The sequence below is a fragment of the Stenella coeruleoalba genome (genome assembly GCF_951394435.1).
Source record: "Stenella coeruleoalba genome assembly, chromosome: 6".
NCBI lineage: Eukaryota > Metazoa > Chordata > Mammalia > Artiodactyla > Delphinidae > Stenella > Stenella coeruleoalba.
Window position 1 is genome coordinate 64,040,297 of NC_137151.1, and position 17,817 is coordinate 64,058,113.

At 39.6% G+C, this 17,817-nt stretch overlaps 1 protein-coding gene across 1 annotated transcript in view; it reads left to right on the forward strand.

Moving 5' to 3' along the window:
- Positions 1-17,817, forward strand: part of LOC307187808 (uncharacterized protein) — a gene marked incomplete at its 5' end in the record, with an annotated part of 610,289 nt that overhangs the window by 437,113 nt on the left and 155,359 nt on the right. The window lies entirely within an intron of this gene.

Genomic DNA, 17,817 nt, shown 5'->3' on the forward strand with positions numbered 1-17,817 from the left:
ATTAATTTTGTATCCTGCTACTTTACCAAATTCATTGATTAGCTCTAGTAGTTTTCTGGTGGCATCTTTAGGATTCTCTATGAGGAGTATCATGTCATCTGCAAACAGTGACAGTTTTACTTCTTTTCCAATTTGGAGTCCTTTTATTTCTTTTTCTTCTCTGATTGCTGAGGCTAAAACTTCCAAAACTATGTTGAATAATAGTGGTGAGAGTGGGCAACCTTGTCTTGTTCCTGATCTTAGAGGAAATGGTTTCAGTTTTTCACCATTGAGAATGATGTTGGCTGTGGGTTTGTCAGATATGGCCTTTATTATGTTGAGGTAGTTTCCCTCTATGCCTACTTTCTGGAGAGTTTTTATCATAAATGGTGTTGAATTTTGTCATAAACGTTTTCTGCATCTATTGAGATTATCATATGGTTTTTCTCCTTCAATTTGTTAGTATGTTTTATCACATTGATTGATTTGTGTATATTGAAGAATCCTTGCATTCCTGGGATAAACCCCACTTCATCATGGTGTATGATCCTTTTAATGTGCTGTTGGATTCTGTTTGCTAATATTTTGTTGAGGATTTTTGCATCTATGTTCATCAGTGATATTGGCCTGTAGTTTTCTTTTTTTGTGACATCTTTGTCTGGTTTTGGTATCAGGGTGATGGTGGCCTCGTAGAATGAGTTTGGGAGTGTTCCTCCCTCTGCTATATTTTGGAAGAGTTTGAGAGGGATAGGTGTTAGCTCTTCTCTAAATGTTTGATAGAATTCGCCTGTGAAGCCATCTGTCCTGGGCTTTTGTTTGTTGGAAGCTTATTAATCAGAGTTTCAATTTCAGTGCTTGTGATTGGTCTGTTCATATTTTCTATTTCTTCCTGGTTCAGTCTCAGAAGGCTGTGCTTTTCTAAAAATTTGTCCATTTCTTCCAGGTTGTCCATTTTATTGGCATATAGTTGCTTGTAGTAATCTCTCATGATCGTTTGTATTTCTTCAGTGTCAGTTTTTACTTCCCCTTTTTCACTTCTAATCCTGTATATTTGAGTCTTCTCCCTTTTTTCTTAATGAGTCTGGCTAATGGTTTGTCAATTTTGTTTATCTTCTCAAAGAACTAGCTTTTAGTTTTATTGATCTTTGCTATTGTTTTCTTTGTTTCTATTTCATTTATTTCTGCTCTGATCTTTATGATTTCTTTCCTTCTGCTAACTTTGCGTTTTTGTTGTTCTTCTTTCTCTACTTCCTTTAGGTGTAAGGTTAGATTGTTTATTTGAGATTTTTCTTGTTTCTTGAGGTAGGCTTGTATAGCTATAAACTTCCCTCTTAGAACTGCTTTTGCTGCATCCCATAGGTTTTGGATCATCATGTTTTCTTTGTCATTTGTCTCTAGGTATTTTTTGATTTCCTCTTTGATTTCTTCAGTGATCTCTTGATTATTTGGTAACATATTGTTTAGCCTCCATGTGTTTGTGTTTTTTACGTCTTTTTCCCCGTAATTGATTTCTAATCTCATAGTGTTGTGGTCAGAAAAGATGCTTGATATGATTTCAATTTTCTTAAATTCACCAATGCTTGATTTGTGACCCAAGATGTGATCTATCCTGGAGAATGTTCCGTGGATGGAATGTCCTATAAATATCAATTAAATCTATTTGGTCTATTGTGTCATTTAAAGCTTGTGTTTACTTATTAATTTTCTGCTTGGATGATCTGTACATTGGTGTAAGTGAGGAGTTAAAGTACCCCACTATTATTGTTTTACTGTTGATATCCTCTTTTAGAGCTGTTAGCAGTTGCCTTATGTATTGAGGTGCTCCCATGTTGAGTGCATATATATTTATAATTGTTATATCTTCTTCTTGGATTGATCCCTTGATCATTATGTAGTGTCCTTCCTTGTCTCTTGTAACATTGTTTATTTTAAAGTCTATTTTATCTGATATGAGTATTGCTACTCCAGCCTTCTTTTGATTTCCATTTTCTGGAATATCTTTTTCCATCCCCTCACCTTCAGTCTTATTGTGTCCCAAGGTCTGAAGTGGGTCTCTTTTAGACAACTTATATATGGGTCTTGTTTTTCTATCCATTCAGCGATCCTGTGTCTTTTGGTTGGAGCATTTAATCCATTCACGTTTAGGGTAATTATCGATATGTATGTTCCTATTACCATTTCCTTAACTGTTTGGGGTTTGTTTTTGTAGGTCCTTTTCTTCTCTTGTGCTTCCCACTTAGAGAAGTTCCTTTAGCATTTGTTGTAGAGCTGGTTTGGTGGTGCTGAATTCTCTTTGAGTTTGCTTGTCTGTAAAGCTTTTGATTTCTCCGTCAAATCTGAATGTGATCCTTGCTGGCTAGCATAATCTCGGTTGTAGGTACTTCCTTTTCATCATTTTAAGTATATCATACCATTCCCCTCTGGCTTGTAGAGTTTCTGCTGAGAAATCAGCTGTTAGCCTTATGGGAGTTCCTTTGTATGTTACATGTTGTTTTTCCCATGCTGCTTTCAATAATTTTTATTTGTCTTTAATTTTTGCCAATTTGATTACTATGTGTCTCAGCGTGTTTCTCCTCGAGTTTATCCTGTATGGTACTCTCTCCACTTCCTGGACTTGGGTGGCTATTTCCTTTCCCATGTTAGGGAAGTTTTCAACTATAATCTCTTCAAATATTTTCTCGGGTCCTTTCTCTCTCTTTTCTCCTTCTGGGACCCCTATAATGCGAATGTTGTTGCTTTTAATGTTGTCCCAGAGGTCTTAGGCTGTCTTCATTTCTTTTCATTCTTTTTTCTTTATTCTGTTCCACAGCAGTGAATTCCACCATTCTGTCTTCCAGGTCACTTATCCATCCTTCCGCCTCAATTATTCTGCTATTGACTCCTTCTAGTTTATTTTCCATCTCAATTATTGTGTTGTTCATCTCTGTTTTTTTGTTCTTAATTCTTCTATATCCTTGTTAAACAGTTCTTGCATTTTCTCAATCTTTGCCTCCATTCTTTTTCCGTGGTCCTGGATCATCTTCACTATCATTATTCTGATTTTTTTTCCTGGAAGATTGCCTATCTCTATTTCATTTAGTTGTTTTTCTGGGGTTTTATCTTGTTCCTTCATCTGGTACATAGCCTTCTGCCTTTTCATGTTCTCTATCTTTCTGTGAATGTGGTTTTTGTTCCACAGGCTGCAGGATTGTACTTCCTCTTGTTCTGCTCTCTGCCCTCTGGATGAGGCTATCTAAGAGGCTTGTGGAAGTTTCCTGATGGGAGGGACTTGTGGTGGGTAGAGCTGGCTGTTGCTCAGGTGGGCAGAGCTCAGTAAAACTTTAATCAGCTTGACTGCTGATGGGTGGGGCTGAGTTCTCTCCCTGTTGGTTGTTTGGCCTGAGGCGACCCAAACTGGAGCCTACCTGGGCTCTTTGGTGGGGTAATGGCAGACTCTGGGAGGGTTCACGCCAAGGTGTACTTCCCAGAACTTCTGCTGCCAGTGTCCTTGTCCCTTAGTGAGCCACGGCTGCCCCCCGCCTCTGCAGGAGACCCTCCAACACTAGCAGGTAGGTCTGGTTCTGTCTCCTATGGCATCACTGCTCCTTCCCTTGGGTCCCGATGTGCACACTACTTTGCATGTGCCCTCCAAGAGTGGAATCTCTGTTTCCCCCAGTCCTGCTGAAGTCCTGCAGTCAAATCCCACTAGCCTTCAAAGTCTGATTCTCTAGGAATTCCTCCTCCCGTTGCCAGACCCCCAGGTTGAGAAGCCTGACGTGGGGCTCAGAACCTTCACTCCAGTGGGTGGACTTCTGTGGTATAAGTGCTCTCCAGTCTGTGAGTCACCCACCCAGCAGTTATGGGATCTGATTTTATTGTGATTGCGCCCCTCCTACCGTCTCATTGTGGCTTCTACTTTGTCTTTGGGGTATCTTTTTTGGTGAGCTCCAACTGTCTTCCTGTCGATGACTGTTCAGCAGTTAGTTGTGATTCCAGTGCTCTTGCAAGAGGGAGTGCATGCACGTCCTTCTACTCCGCCATCTTGAACCAATCTCTGTTTATTCCTGCTTTGTTTTTCCTGGGTTGGTCTTAGAAAGTGTCACAGTTTTATAGGCATTTAGTGATGTTACTTAATCATGTGGTTTTGTAAATTAGTACTTTTTATGAAAATAAGGAAAATGCTTTGAACCATCTTGGTCATTGTGGATGTTTTGTTTATAAGCAACACAAAGTTTTTTGGTTTGAATTTTATTTATGGCTCATTAAGCCATACTTTCAGGTTCAAGAAATTCTGAGAAATAAACTTAATGAGGAAAATAGAGAAAATGATTTTTAAAGCACTTACTTCAGGTCATCTGCTTCCTATTCTGCAATCCATTAGTGTGTAAATGGATTTAGATTTTATAAAGTAATTTTAAAAATGGGGCATTAGAGATTATGTCCCTCTAAGTCCTTCATTTTACAAATATCTCAGCAATTCAAAGTCAATCCAGGCACAGGCAGGAGCTGAGCCACCAAGATCACCACCTCTCTGTATTAGGGAGGACAGAAAAGTAAAATGAACTCATTGGCTTTTATTTTAGAGCTTCTGAAAGTAATAAGAAGGACAGGACTTTGACAAGTTCGTTCAAGGGTAAACTACTCCTAGAAAATCTTATTGAGACAAATTTTAGAGGATGATTATTCACCCACATAAAAAAACTAATAGAAGTTCTGTTCAGTAAATCTTTGGCCTTTGGAGGGTTAGCATTTGTGTTTTTGACCCTGTAGGCTCATAACATGATCTAAGGCAGGAATTGGGGTCTATTCAGTATGGCTATATTTTTCTCTCCTTATCTTTGAATACACAATAAGTCTTCTAAGGATATTGTTCGCGGAATTTTAAACAGCAAAGAAAATCCATCTTTAATGTTAAGAATGAAAATGAAGAGAGACTAAAGAGATCTAAAAACATGATTCTTCTTAGCTTTAAAATAATTTTAAAATTATTTTATTCTGTATTTAAGTATTCATCAGAAGCCAAATGGTATTTCTAGCATTTTTAGCCATAGGGGAAATAATATGCTGTAGAGTTATTGTGAATTTGCCAAGATCTGGGTTTTGGTTTTTTTTTTCCTTTTAGATGTAAGCATTCACTGTGTTTATAACAGTAATAAGATTTTTTTGCTTGTTTTTCACACAATTAAAAAATAATGACTGTTTAGTAGAGGCAGATCTATATAAGGATAGATCTGTAAAGCATCATTTATAGAATATCATCTTACTGAAGTTGTTGCCCCGATAGACATAAAACATAAGTATTTTGTTGTTGATTTTCTTTTACCATTGTTCCTAATTTTAAAAAATCTTTTAACTGAAACTAGAACCACAATTAACCAGAATATGATCCACTCTGCTTTTAGTTGAAAGGATAAATGACCAAAAAAGGTGAATAGGCAACATTTGCAAAAATTGAAGTAAATTTCTCAAATATACCATTACAAGGACATACTTAATCTGCTATAACTTCTATGCCCAGATCTTTAAAAGTAAGTTTAAATTCACAAAAAAAATTACTTTTAATCACTGTAACATCTTGATTATCAATAAAATATTAGGGAACATTCAGTATACTTAATTTAGAAAGGCAAGCTATAAACCAATATATTTTAGACAAAATTTTAATTAGAGTTTAGTATAGAGTTTTGTCATATAATGTTTTATCAAATATAACATTAGCCAGTATAAAAATCAATATGGGAAGTTAGCTTTTCTTGATCATCTAGTTTTTTTGTAAGGTTTGTCATCACTATAGAAATAATCTAGAAAAATAACTCATCTTCATTCAAAAGGAAAAGTATTATCTTTATTGTAATTCATGTAAAAAAATCTTTTTGAAATTATAATTTTGAGAACTGATATACCTAGGAAAAATGTATTTTTTCTGAGATTTAATGCTTAATTCTCAGTAGGTGAGTTTCTTTATTTTGGTCATAAAAATGTGTCTATTCAAAGAGAAACAGAAGAAATAACTTAATAAATTAATGGAACATTTGTTTACTGTCATCACTCACGTGGATTCAAAAAGCATGTTGGATTTTCAGTAGAGAGTAGAAAAGGACAGTGACCCATGGGCTAAATCAGGAACCAAGCCTGGGTCCAGGTTGGCATTGACATCCCAAAGTGGTAGCGGTAAAAACGAAGAGGGTTTCAGAAGGAAGTATCTCTAAGAAAGCATGGCATTTGTACTCACATAGGCCATGCTTGTTCATTTGTGTTTTCAATGTAAAAATTCTTTATTGGTAAGCAGACACTTAAAACTTTTTGATTACATACATCATGCAAAACAATTGACCTCCTATATGGTTGTCTAACTGCTCATTATAACAATCTTTTTTGAGATGATGATAAATATTAAAAGTTACAGTGACTACAGTAGTAAAAAGAATTCAGGAAAATGACTCTAAAAGAAGCAAAACACTGTGTAGCACTATGTTTCCACAGACTGTCCTCTCTCAGAATCAAGATCCTATTATCTGCCTTCATCATCATTATAATTTGTTGAATGTTTACCGTGTACCATGGATTGTGCCTTCGGATTGTATGAATTTAATAGTCACAACTTTATGAGACAAGCACTATTATTGTCTTTATCTTATAGATGACAGAAAACAAACCCAAAAGACAAGGAAGCACCATTAGTAAGAGGAGCAAGCAAAGGTCACACAGCTTGGCAAGGTCCCCCTAGTGCAATGAGTCCTCCCAGGACTGAGGCTAGACGGAGATTCACAGGTCCCTGGGGGTGGGTGGAGCATTGAGGTAGCAGACGCTAAAGTACTAATTCCTCACCCTTGCTGTAGGAGGGTGAGGAGTGGGCCCACCAGAGATGGCGGGTGGAAGGGAATTCATCAGGAATAGCCTTGGCACCGCGTGTGGTAGAGGGGCTAACTGAAGGTTTCCAGTGCGGCAGCCTGTAGGGGAAGAGACCACAGGCACTCATGCTTGTAGTAGCCAAAACAGTCAACATGTTAAGAAAATGAAGAGTTTCCTATGAAGATACCTATGATAGTCATAAAGTTTCTAAGTGCATTGACAGAGTAATGAATGCTGGGTTTCATAACAATAAACATAAGTTAGTTCATGAATCTGATTTTTTCCCCTAAGAGTTGTTAAATTGGAAAAAGTTTTAAGATCTTCTTACACCTTTATGTTCCTTTGCTTTTACTGCAGCAGGTATCCTTGATCAAAAATTAATTAGTTACAATATAAATCTGTGAGTTTCGATAATTGCAAATATCAGGCAGCATACAAGGCTCTTTTTCTTGGACTCAATTCAGATATGCTTTTAATTTCACATAAAAGTTTTCCAGCCGGGCATTTGAGGACAGATGCTATTTGGCAGGCACGAACACAGCATATCAAGCCTCTTTCGAGTCCTTTGTGGGAGCTTTGGTGCTTTAGTATTGTATCGCATTTGGACCTGTTAACACCTGTGATGATTTCTCATCCATTTCAAATTATGCCCACTGAAATCTGGCATGTCACCTTCCAGCCTGAGTTATGATTGAGTTTTAAAGGAGTTCAGGCTTTTTGAAATCCTTTGCCGAATAAAAATTATACATTCGTAACATTCGGACCTGCAGTTCTTTGAACTAAACCTCGTAGCGGTGACTTGTAAGAATCACTATGTGATGTAGTCCTCTCTTTACCAGAAGTTCCCTTTTCGTGGCTCCCTGAGAACTCTTGGGCCACCTACTACCCAAGCATGCCACAAGCCAAAAATCTTCCTTTGGTCATTCACAAGCAACTCTGTGAAAAAGCAACAAGAGCAGAAGAGAAAAGATTTCAGTTGTTATGCTTAAGTCAGATCCATTCCTGTATCCACCAAATATTGTATATTATACCTCTGCATTATATTACTTTTTCTGAGAAATGTTCTACTCAATGAACCAATATTCTTCTATCTTTAGTTTCCGGGAGAGTGTGATTAAAATAATGTGCATATATGTTGAAGGGCAAAGGAAGGTATTGCATAATATAGATGAAATCGCCTTTGGTTTGTTTTACATTCTATTCATTTTTAATGAGCAAATTCCCATTTATAGGAATTAAATGTTCCAGATACTGATTTCAGAGGGATAATATATAATATGAAAATAAAATTTGGTAGCCTTATGTGATGATGTGTAATTCAGTATAGCTAGAACCCTGGAAAGTGAAAAATGATGCTATTCCTGTCGAAATAGTTCAGAAAATCAAATTAATTCCCTGAAGTACATTATAATAAAATTGAAACAATGTTACATGATTTATAGTCTTTTAAATCTGGTTTTTAAAGGCGATTTTCATGTCAGAAACAAAGGGATTGGGCTTCTCTGGTGGCGCAGTGGTTCAGAGTCTGCCTGCCAAGGCGGGGGACACAGGTTCAAGCCCTGGTCTGGGAAGATCCCACATGCCGCGAAGCAACTAAGCCCATGGGCCACAACTACTGAGCCTGCGCTCTAGAGCCCGCAAGCTACAGCTACTGAGCCCACGAGCCACAACTACTGAAGCCCACGTGCCTAGAGCCAGTGCTCCACAACAAAAGAAGCCACCTCAATGAGAAGCCCACACACTGCAATGAAGAGTAGCCCCTGCTCGCCGCAACTAAAGAAAGCCCGCTCACAACGAAGACCCAACGCAGCCAAAAATAAAATATAAATAAATAAATAAATTTATTTTTTTAAAAAAACAAAGTGATCCTTAACCCTCTGTTGCTCAACCATGTATATATTCTATAATGACATCTGAAAGATCTACAAAAGAAGCGTTATAAAGCAGATGTGCCCCCAGGTTTGCTCCTGCTTCACTCCTGTGGATGTGGAATACTCGAATTATGTAAGTGGATCTGGATTAGATCCCAGTCACTCGTAGGTTTTCTCACAAAGTTAAATACTATACTTCCTTCTATCCATTTTTAGAGAGTGAAGATTCACCTGGTAAGATTTGTACTAATCCTTTCAGAGTATCAGAGGGACAATTAATTAGTGGAGAAGCATTAGAAAGTAAATATTTATTGGGGGCCTTTACCAGCCAGGCATTGTTCTAAGTGCTTTCACATGCCCTCTTATTTCACCCTCACAGGACCCGATGAGCTAAGCGTCATTTTTATCTGCACTTTGCAAGAAGGGAAAATGAAGCTCAGTAAGGCTTTAGTTACTTGCCAGAGGTTGTACAACATCGTAATGGAGAAGCCAAGTTTCAAATTCAGAAATCAAAGGGCCTGCTCTAACCTCTGGACCACTCTCCTTAATGTAAAATGCCCAGAAAGGATGCAAATGGCTAGAATGAGGGGACCGACTTCTGTGAATGGTCATGAACTTGATTTCTGAAACCTTGACACATCCTAAAGTGACCCAGGAAGAGCCTGGTCCTGGGATATTTATGTTTTGTAATATTTTCTCTTCTAGAGTTGGTCCTGAAGGTTGAGATTGTGTTAAGGTAAAAACATGACCATTTGAGTGATGCAAATAGAAGCTTTTGCTGTTAGAACAGATGACATCTGTTGCCTGGCTACAATTCATTTTACGATGACACAAAATGATGCTACCAGAGACCACGGTGCTTTCATAAGAAAACAGAAACTCTTGGTCACTTTTCCTCTAAGTGACTTCCTGTATGGGAAGCTGATCTCAATCTGGAGTGCTTAGAAATGGTTGCCAGAACGGACCACTTTAGAGGAAGAGATATTTATAAATCAAGGACTAAAGATAAACTCAATTGGAACTAGAGCAAAACAAAATTAAAACTCCGACTGAACTCTAAAATACTCCTGTCCCCTCAAAAGCACACTTCTTTCTCTCCTCTAAGAAGCTTATAAATCATGGAAATATGAAGTTGATTTCTATCCTGCCAACTATGACAGCCTGTCAAAATATTCGCGGTATAATGATATGGTTTTTATTTTTAACAACCTTTTGTCATAAAAAATAATACTTGCTTACTGAATAATGATCTAATGGTATGATAGTATATGAAGGGTACAGTGAAAATGAGATATCAATACCTCTCCCCAGAAGCAACCTAGCCTTCCTAATCCCTTCTAAGCAGGTATAAACACAAACATTTACTTATATAAATAGTACATTCTATCTATCATCTATCTTATTTTCTAACCTACTTTTAAAAATAACAATATTTCATTAATATTAAGGAGTTGTCTTCTAAAAATTTTGAATGGTTTAGACTAAGCTGGAATTATTTTAGACAGGTGCCATAGAGCTCCAAATGGGATGGCTCCAGAGAGACTGGGTACTAAATTAGTCATTGGTTTTTAACTAAATGAATATCAAAGGCTTTAAGGAAAAGAGAAAAGGTAACAAAATTGATGCATTGGGCTTCCCTGGTGGCGCAGTGGTTAAGAATCTGCCTGCCAGTGCAGGGGACACGGGTTCAAGCCCTGGTCCAGGAAGATCCCACATGCCGTGGAGCAGCTAAGCCAGTGCGCCACAACTACTGAGCCTACACTCTAGAGCCCGCGAGCCACAACTACTAAGCCCATGTGCCACAACTACTGAAGCCCGTGTGCCTGGAGTCCGTGCTCTGCGACAAGAGAAGCCACTGCAATGACAAGCCCATGCACCGCAGCAAAGAGTAACCCCCGCTCGCCACAACTAGAGAAAGCCGGCATGCAGCAACAAAGACCCAACACAGCCAAGAAAAAAAAAAAAAAAAAAAAAATACACACACACAAAAATTGATGCATTAAGACTAATTTTTCTATCACATCACATTTAGACTATCAAAAAGTTATTAAAGATCACAATTAGTAAACTAGTTTCCAGATAACTAAATTTGCTGATGTATTTGCTATAAAAGAATGTGATTTTTAAAAAGTTCCCCAAAGATGAAAGTAAAAAAGAGAGGAGTCAAAGCATTTCTTTCCAGGTATAGAAAGGTTTTTTTGTTTTTTTTTTAAAGCATTGATGTTGTTATCACAACCAGAAAAGTGTGTGTGTGTGTGTGTGTGTGTGTGTGTGAGAGAGAGAGATAGACAGACAGACAGAGAGGCAGACAGACAGAAACAGAGAGTGAGGAGAGAGAAAGATTGAGTCTGATGTAGGTATGGTAAATTAAATTGCGGGTCCTAATTCTTCACTCTCTCACAGTAGTGTTGTACATCCAAACTTTCTCCAGGGCCTCATAATGGGAAGAGTGGATATCCCACCCTTTGACTCTTGGCTTGGCTATGTGACTTGCTTTGGCCAATGGGATGTTAGCCTATGTGATTTGAGCAAAGCCTTGAAATGTGCTTGCAAGACTAGGTTTTCTCTCCTGAGCTTCTACCATCTCTATGAGAACATGTCTAAAATACATAGAGCAGACCTGAACCTATCCTGTAGCCTGGAGGCACACTCAGCTGTACTCAGCCTAGATCAACTGAACCTACCCAACCTGTACTTGTTTAGTTTGTAAGCCACTGAGTTTTTTGGGGATGATTTGTTACACAGCATTGTTATGGCAATTACTGACTTATTGGTAGTTGTAACTGACCCAAAATAAAAACTTGTCTCAGCTTTAAACCCTGAAGAACTCTTCTTTTGGACTCTGCTATTTACCATGTTTGAAAAATTGGGAGAAAGGTGATTCAGGCCTGAGGCAGACTTTGCCAGTATCAAAGCAAGATTTGGGGAGCCTTAGGACAGGAATCAAGATGCTCTTTCTAGTAAAAGCATCCGTGAGATCCATGAATACAAGATAATTGGCATCGTTATGTCTTTGTTTTCTCACAAAATAAAACTGTTCAAGGTGAAGCCAGAGTCCAGTTGAACTCCTCATGCCTTGAAATCCAGTGGTACAACTAGAATTATATCCATATACAAAAGCCTTATATTCTCCCAATCTCATGGAGCTCTGATTGCTTTAGACCTCCTTCCCTGGCTATGAAGGAGCTTTCAGAAACTGAGGACCCAGAAGTCACACTAAAATTTCATCATTTAGAGTCATGCTCTCCAGTGTGGTAGCTACTTACCACATGTGGCTATTTACTTTTAAATTCAATGAAATTGACCTAAAAATTCAGTTACTCAGGGCTTCCCTGGTGGCGCAGTGGTTAAGATTCCGCCTGTCAATGCAGGGGACACAGGTTCGATCTCTGGTCCAGGAAGATCCCACATGCCACAGAGCAGCTAACCCCATGCGCCACAGCTACTGAGCCCGTGGCCAACAACTGCTGAGCCCATGGGCCACAACTACTGAAGCCCATGTGCCTAGAGCCCGTGCTCCATAACAAGAGAAGCCACCACAATGAGAAGTCTGCGCACCACAACGAAGAGTAGCCCCCATTCACCGAACTAGAGAGAGCCCGTGCACGGCAACAAAGATCCAACACAGCCAAAAATAAATAAATGAAATAAATTAAAAAATAAATTAAAAAAAAATTCAATTAGTCACACTAGCTACATTCCAAATGCCTAATAGCCACACATTGATAGTGGCTACCATATTGGACAACTCAGATATGGAGCACATTCATCATTGAAAAAAGTTTCTATTGGACAGTATTGACTACAGGCAAGAGGACCCTTTCATTAGTCATCTCCTACAGGAGGCTCAAGCCATTTAGGATTGGGACCAGAATTGTATAGGCCCTTATTTGAAAAAGAAAAAGCCCAAAAGAAGGGGACAGTTATGAATTATGGGATCTCTAAATGGAAGCTACTTTCATTGATAGAAAATTTAACATATGTCATTTTACCTGTTTTATCATTCAACCAAGCCTATTCTTCTAGATAAGAAAGACAGAAATAAAGATATTGTGGCAAAGAAGGCAGAGGAGATCTTAATTACTGTAAATGCCGGTCAACTAAGACTACATGGGATTATGTACCTTGAGCAATTAAAATTTTCAAAGGCAATCTCAATTCTGTTATTGTGAGTCTGAACCTAATATACTTACTTTGGAGTTCAGTTAGGTCTTAACTTGCTAGATTCCGTTTGCATAAGGGACTGAGCAGCTTCTTAAGGAAGTAGTGTCCTGGGTTTCCTGGTGGTGCAGTGGTTGAGAGTCCGCCTGCCGATGCGGGGGACACGGGTTCGTGCCCCTGTCCGGGAGGATCCCACATGCCACGGAGCGGCTAGGCCCGTGAGCTGTGGCCGCTGAGCCTGCGCGTCCAAAAAAATAGAAATAGTGTCCTATGTGGGTATTCCTTAACAGTGTAACACCAAAAGCAGAGGGAGCAAAAGCTGCCATTCCTCTTTTGTACAGCTTAACATATGCATTTGGTTCCTAAGGGTGATAGTGCAGTGGGAAAAACAACACACCTTCCATTATCCAGAAGACACAGCTGTACTCAGAAACAGCAGTTGGAAGCAAGAGCAAAGAAATAAAACTGCATATATTAGGTGGTAAATACATGGCTTATTTTTAAACACACATGAGAAAACACACTGTGGGCTTCCAGAAATAATTTTGGAAGGTAGTGCACAAAGCGTTGAGATTTCACGTGTGAGGTTTGCAGATTGTATCTTTCAAAGATGGCCTCACCGTCTCCATGCTCTACTAGAAATGTGCCACTTCCTCTCAAGAGGTGAATCTATGTCCCCTCCCCTTGAGCCTGAGCAGGCCAGTAGAATATGGCAGAAGTAAAGTTATGTTACTTCCCAAGCTCAGTCATGAAGATATCATGCTCTTCTGCCTTGTTCTTCTCCCTTGTTTCCTTGGGCTGCTTGATCTTGCAGTCATCTTGCATCATGCTGTGAGGAAGCCCAGACAGCCTGTGGTGAGACACATGTGGGAAGGGAATGAGTTCCCAAGCCCACAGCCCCCCCTGAGCTCCCAGCCAAGCTCCCAGCTAACAGCTAATACTTATTCAGCCATGGGAGTGAGCCATCTTGAGAGTAGACTCCCCACCCCCCAAAAGAAGCACCAAGTTTATAGTGTGTAGAACTGAGCCAAACTGCCCTACTGAGTCCTGGCCAAACTGCAGGTTCACAAGCAAAATAAATGATTATCGTTCTTTAGATCACTACATTTTCAGGTGGTTTATTACGTGGCAATAGATAACTGATACAGCTCTATCTTTGCTGCCATAGCAAACTGTGTGGCTTAAAATAACACAGATCTGTTATCTTACCTTTTGGTAGGTTAGAAATTCAACATTGAGTCTCATTAGGCTAAAATCAAGATGTTGGCAGAGCTGATTTCCTTTCTGGAAGCTCCAGAGGAGACTCCATTTCCTTGCTTTTTCCAGCTTCTAGAGGCCACCTGCATCCCTTAGCTCATGTGTCCCTTTCTCCACCTCGGAAACCAGAAAAAGTGTGGAGTCCTTCTCTCATAGCATCACTCTGACCCTTGCTTCTGCCTTTCTCTCCCACTCTTAAGGACCCTTGTGATTACACTGGGCCCACCCAGATAATCCAGGATAATTTTCCTATTTTAAAGTCAGGTCAGCTGATTAGCAACCTTAATTCCACCTACAACTTGAAATCTCCTTTGTCATCTAACCCCACATATCCACAGGTTCCAGGGTTTAGGATGTGGGCATCTTCGGGAGGCTATTACTCTGCTACCACAACAAGTATGGACGTGAATCAATGAAATCTGAATCATAGTTTTAAAATAGTAGTTACATTGGTTAATGGCGTCTAGATATCAGCTGAGCACCCCATCCATTGAGATTTAAGTGCAGTTGATTCAAACATCATGTTTAGTGAAGGCTTCATATTCTTTCCAATCATACCAAGAACTCTGGTGGAGAAGAGAATGGCTTACATTGTTCGTAGTCACCTTTATTTTTATACTCCCACATCTCCTAAATTTGTTAAGTTTATGAATTTTCTCACCATCCCACACATGGTATCCCCGCTCTGTACTATATCTCACTTAGATATAATATCCTTCCTTTCCTGGATTGCCACAAAAGAGCAAATCAAATCAAACCAAATATAATAAAAAAGAAAACACATAGAAATACTTTACTAAAAGTGTGAGGAGATGGAAAGGGTGCATATCACAAGAGAACTTTAAAGTTATACTTCAGATGTTTTGGTCAAATGCCGGTTCTGCCAACTCAGGTCAGCCTCCCCACAAGGCATAGCTCTCTCTTCTGGAGGAAAACAGAAGAACATGGAATCATCTTATTGCTTCATGCACAACAAGGCAACTCCTTCCAGCCTCTGACCCCAAGCTAGGTTCCAGGCCTTCCATTATATACACAAAGTTCATTGATGTGCCCCACTCAACATTTCTCCTTCCCTCATCGGTGTCTGGGAGAAAAAGAAAGAGAATGAGGGATCTATATCCGGAGTAATGTAAACAATATCACCACTTCCGTCTACCCCCATAGAAGGCAGCGCAAAGGTAACTCTTTGTTTCGCTTTAACATGTATCTTCTCCTCCATTCAGTTATATGAACCTTAAAGACATATTTATGTAACACTGATATTTAGTAAATCCTATGAATTCAGGGATCTAGGGACCTCCGGATAAACGTTTTTCTGGGTTTTTTCCTCCTGACCCTCATACCCTTCTGTGACCTGGAGACCAAAAATCAGACAAAGCAGACCAAGCAAGGAGGCTGCTCGTCAACACAGCAAAGTATCTGGTAATGTGTGTTTGAGAAACAAAAGGAGGCATTCTTGCCAGGAGCTGGCTTCAGCCCAGAGCAGCGTAGTGCTACCGGCAGGAAGGATAACAAGCACAGATGTAACCCAGAGTCTGCTGGGGCACTTCAGACCTTCCAAGGAAAATTAAAAACTAATAACCAGATAATACATTCTGAACTCTATGCCCTGTGGACTTCTGCTGAATTTTGGATATGGTGAGAAAAAGAGGGAAGGAAGGGTGACTAGGGAAAGAAACCAACCTTTCACAAAGGCCACGGGTAGAGTGGAAAGTGCTCTTGTAACTGGTGCCCAAGGGCTCAGGAAGTCACTGGGGGTTGGGCATGCTAAAATTGTGTTAATATCTATTTAGGAAGAGGTCCTCAGCTTTGATAGCAAATTTTAGTGGGGCAGAGTTGTGAATAATTTGAAAAATTTAGAAAGACTGCAGCCTCCAATAGCGTAAAAAGCTTAGTGATAGCTGCGTATCAGGACGCTGCTGGGGGAGTCTGCCTCGGGGGTTGGGAGTGAGCCTGGGCCAAGGAGGGGCCTGAACTGGCCTGAAATCCTAGCTCTGTCACCCTCTAAGGTTCAGTTACCTCATTTGTGAAGTGGGACAAATATACCAACTGCTTCTAGTTCTGAGAATTAAATACATTTATATGTGAAGATCATTTATCATAATGCAATGTGTGACCCACAGCACATGCTCAGTAATGGCCAATATATGTTACATGTCTATGTGAGTAAGTATAGATAATACGTATTTTCCACTAAGGGGGGTGATCCTGCAAGAAAAAAAAATTTGCTTATTAGAATAAAGGGAAACATTCCAACTAGGGTTTATGTACCTCTAAAGAAAATAGTTTTGTCCCAGGTGTAAAGGTAGACTTAATGTTCAAGAAAAAGGACTTTACTTGCTCTCACTTCGGAAGAACTGTAAATACTAAACCAAAAAAAACCACATTTTTAAAAATCCAGAAATAAGTGTAGGAATGTAAAAATAAAAAACACCTGAAGAATCTTTATTACTGTAACTTACTTATGTGTATGACTTATATATTCAGTATCCCTAGAATAGACCCAGTGGGGTTTTAAAACAGAGAATTTTAAAATTGGAAGTGGCCACAGAGAGCAGCTAATTTAAAACTTCTTACTTTACTGACAGAGATACCATGGCTCTTCAACACTGAAACTCCTAGCTGTGCTCCAGAGCTACCCACAGGGTGGCAAAGCTGCTGAGGAAGTTTGCAGTAGGTGGTCCTGCCTGCCTCTTAGGATTGGCTGTGCTGCTCAAAGCTTTGTCTGCAGGTTCTTCTCAGGGGACAACAGACCAACCTCCTGGGCATTAATGTGCAAAATGAAATGCATGTACCTAATGCAATCCAGATATCACTTCATTGGAATTCCAGAAGGTGCAGCTCTCTGTTTCCCATTAGTTTTGGAAAGTTGGGAATATTTTTGCTGACTTTTTAATGTTTATTTAACATGATTGTCTCTTTTTAAAAATTTTTCTTGGGGTATAGTTGCTTTACAATGTTGTGTTAATTTCTACCGTACAGCAAAGTGAATCAGCTATACGTATACATATATCCCCTGTTTTTTTGGATTTCCTTCCCATTTGGGTCACCACAGAGCATTGAGTAGAGTTCCCTGTGCTATACAGTAGGTTCTCTCTTTAGTTATCTATTTTATACATAGTATCAGTAGTGTATATATGTCAATCCCCATCTCCCAATTCATCCCACCACCCCCTTTCCCCCCTTGGTGTCTATATGTTTGTTCTGTACGTCTGTGTCTCTATTTCTGCTTTGCCAATTAGATCATCTATACCATTTTTCTAGATTCCATGTGTATGCATTAATCTATGATATTTGTTTTTGTCTTTCTGACTTACTTCACTCTGTATGACAGACTCTAGGTCCATCCACGTCTCTACAAATGACACAATATTGTTCCTTTTTATGGCTGGGTAATATTCCATTGTATATATGTACCACATCTTCTTTATCCATTCCTCTGTTGATGGACATTTAGGTTGCTTCCATGTCCTGGCTATTGTAAATAGTGCTGCAATGAATATTGGGGTGCATGTGTCTCTTTTTTTTTTTTTGCGGTACGCGGGCCTCTCACCGCTGTGGCCTCTCCCACTGTGGAGCACAGGCTCCAGACGCGCAGGCTCAGCGGCCATGGCCCACGGGCCCAGCCCCTCCGCGACATGTGGGATCTTCCCAGACCGGGGCACGAACCCATGTCCCCTGCATCGGCAGGCAGACTCCCAACCACTGCGCCACCAGG